This window comes from Amphiura filiformis, chromosome 11, assembly GCF_039555335.1.
Source record: "Amphiura filiformis chromosome 11, Afil_fr2py, whole genome shotgun sequence".
Lineage (NCBI taxonomy): Eukaryota > Metazoa > Echinodermata > Ophiuroidea > Amphilepidida > Amphiuridae > Amphiura > Amphiura filiformis.
The window spans coordinates 51,583,438-51,587,349 of record NC_092638.1 but is presented as its reverse complement, the minus strand read 5'-3'; positions in this window follow the sequence as shown (position 1 = coordinate 51,587,349).

Here is a 3,912-nt window from a genome sequence, read left to right as displayed (position 1 = left end):
TAATATCATGATCTAGCAGGTAACTGGACATTTCATCCCCTCGCATTTTCATCCCCTGGACATTTCATCCCCTGGACATTTCATCCCCTCATGTTAAAACGCTATTGTAGCGTTATTTGAGCGTGACAGTAAAAAGATTGCATATGAATATAATAATTGTTTAGGATCTTTAGAAGGAAATAATATAAGGAAATTAATCTTTATTTAAAATTAGTCTTATTTATCCAATGTATGCACCGTGCTCTGTATGAGCTATCACCAGCTGATCACACGTATAAAAAATCAATCGATGTTGAATGGCAATAGTGCAATGAATTTACCTATTGAACAGTGCGTGTAGGCCCCCGACACGGATGATTCTAATTCAGTATTACGCCTATTATTATTATTAAAAGTATTATTATTTTATTTTGTTATTTTACCGGGTAGGCCTATCGTCAATATATTATTATTAATATTTTTATTATTATTATTTATATTACTTATTATACTTTGTTTTTTGTTGTTGTTGATATTAGCCTGGACTATTTAACTTAGCTAAAGTGTATTTCTTCTCTTTCTTCCTGTTATTTATGTATTTATTGTGTATTGTTTATAGGCTGTTTATTTATTTATAATTATTATAATTTATGTATTTATTATTTATTTTGTTTGTTTCTTTCTTTATTATTATTTACTTAGTTGTTCATCTAACAAAATTAGTAGGCCTACATTTTTATGGGAACCATGTATCTGTTAATGTTATGTCATGTGGATAGTATGTTATATTATAGTGATAAAAGATAATAGCATCAAATATGTCTGCATATAGGCCCAAGGGAAGGTTCATGGCAATATTTTTGTATTGTCCACTTGATGAGGTGATTAGATTTAGTGCAATGTCATGTTATACAATAGGAACAATAGCCGTCAGCCGAATGGTTACAGGAAGTTGAACTCTTTCATTCATTGGAATCTATACATATAACTATATTGCCCGTTTTAGTTGCCCAATTGGGCGACTTTTGACTTTCGTCCCGCGACAAACAAAGTGCTCCCGCGATTTCGCGACATTTTGGCTACTTTGAAAATCTCACCCGCAAAATCCATTAAATATTGGGCGATTTTTGAAAAGCCGACTTCATAATTGTTAAATTTGATATTCTGTCCATGGAAATAGTAGATAAGATTCTTATCTACTATTTCCATGTTCTGTCATAGTCAATGGTCCTTCAAAACAAAACCTCCAAACAACTAATTCAAATAAAGAGAAAACATTCTGTGGTTAGTGTGCATCCAAGTATGACAATGGGAAACAAATTAAAGTCATACACGCGCAGGGAGATAACTGATATTAGGGCTTAATCCCCATGATTATCCTTAGAATATTCCCATATCAATTCTCACAAGTGGCTTAAGACGACAAAAGTGCCAAGCGGGGGGCCAAGTTTCTCTTTTCATGTAGGTTCACTTGGGTTTATTAAAAATAACATAACAACATGTCGTTCCATGGCTCTGGGGAGTGGGCAGTGGCTGAAAATAGGTTAGTCTACATTACCAGTCGTTATCTATTTTATTTTATTTTATTTTATTTTTTTGAAAATCAACTAATTTTACAAAAATGCATGATGTAGGCCTACGAAAGAGGTTGTTTTGGGGTTAATTAAAAAGATCACTAACTACACAACATTATACATTGGCACGGAGGGGTGGTCACGGGGGGGGATGAAAATAGAAAATAGCTTAGACTACATTACCAGTCGTTATCCACGGACCCGGAGGGTGTTCTGGGTTGATTGATTGAAAGCTAACTCATGGTTATAAAAAATTGTATAGAAAGGAATGGTAGGCCAATACTATTTTTGATTTTGATCAGCAAGAAAGTATACGAAGTGCTCCCGCGATTTCGCGACATTTTGGCTGCTTTAAAAATCTCACCCTCGAAATCCATTAAATATTGGGTGGTTTTTGAAATGCCGACTTCAAAATTGTTAAATTGGATATTCTGTCATAGTCAATGGTCCTTCAAAACAAAACCTCCAAACAACTAATTCAAATAAAAAGAAAACATTCTGTGGTCAGTGTGCATTCAAGTATGACAATGGGAAACAATTAAAGTCATACACGCACAGGGAGATAACTGATATAAGGGCTTAATCCCCATGATTATCCTTAGAATATTCCCATATCAATTCTCACAAGTGGCTTAAGACGACAAAAGTGCCAAGCGGGGGCATCTACTATTTCCATGTTCCATGGCTCTGGGGGAGTGGGGCAGTGGCTGAAAATAGGTTAGTCTACATTACCAGTCGTTATCTATTTTTTTTAAAATTAAAATTAAAATTTTTAATTTTACAAAAATGCATGATGTATGCCTACGAAGGGGGTGGGCAGGGGGGCGATGAAAATAGAAAATAGCTTAGACTACATTACCAGTCGTTATCCACGGACCCGGGAGGGTGTTCTGGGTTGATTGATTGAAAGTTGACTGAACTTAAAACTCATGTTTATAAAAAAAATTGTATAAAAAGGAATGGTAGGCCTATATTATTTTTGATTTTGATCAGCAAGAAAGTATATTCGCAAAGTATAAGGTCTCACATAAATTTATCATGAAATTTTTTTTTTTAAATCGCTTTTGTAATGACAATTTGACTTCCAGTACGGCGTGTACAAGCACGCTCCGAAATATTATGATGCATCCATCATCATGCACAAATCGGATCAAGGTATTTTCAAAATGAAACATTTGTCAAAAATGAGGAATCCACAGTAATGACAAAGTTGAGTCCCATGCAAATACATGTAGTTGTGACGTGGTATATAAAAGGAGACACTTTTGGGCAGGATCGTAAATGGAGAAATGTAAAACTACCCTGTGGTGATTTTTTCATAATTTGGGTTTGTTGTAAATTGTTGATGTTAACGTTAATAATGTTTTTAAAATATTGTCTGATAGTTTCAGACCGGAATATAACTGCATGACATCTTTTCAAGGTCATTCCTAATAACATTGTTCAAGTTATCATACCTCCTCCTTATATAGGCCTATCAATGCTGACATAGGCCTACTGTGCATGGGTTCCTTGGGCACGGGTTACAGCTCTAAGGTATTTAAGGGTCTTTGGTGAAAAGCTCAGTCTTTGAGTCCTTCCCTGCCAGAGTCCTTTTTTTCTCAAGTTTTTTTCTTTCATTCATTTACGAATAATTATTATGCAGTGCATGGTGATGATTGGGATACAGCTAGATAAGATGGTCATGATGGTCTGAGACTAGGTATTTTCGTCTCAGATTATGCGGCATGGTAAGGTCTTTTGTGGACAAATGCTCTATAGTTTTTACACGGGAACCCTTCTTGATCGTTCATCTTTTGTTCTAGTCTTTTAATTTGATTTAGTGGTATAAATGTACCAAAACCTGGACCACCTCCTCCTCACATAATAGGTTATACTCATTTTACAGATGAGCTCAGATGCTAGCTGCATGATCTGAGTTGCGCTTTTCTAACCGCGCGTTTACGAGTATTATGCTGCTGTGGATATAGAACCTCCGGGCATGGAATTACAGCTCGGTCTTTTGGTGAAGTTTTTCTAGTCCTTCCCCGGTAGTTCTTCATTCTTAAGTTTCTCTCTTGCTTTCTTCTCTCTTTCAATATGACTAGTGAGCAGAAAGCTGAATGTCAAGAGGCGGGGTCAAGAGCTGGAGACAAGGTCATAATGTATATAGGCCTACGATTGTATTTCAGTAGGGCCTACTTTTTCAACCCTGATCATGCTGATATTTTGGCATATTATTTGTAATGTTTAAACATGTCTACGCTTACATTGGAATCACTCAAATTCATTATGTTTGTAAGACATTGGAGCTACCCTAAGTAAAAGGTAAATGGAACAATTTTGTATAATAATATGTTTAGTGAAAGGGACTTTTCAG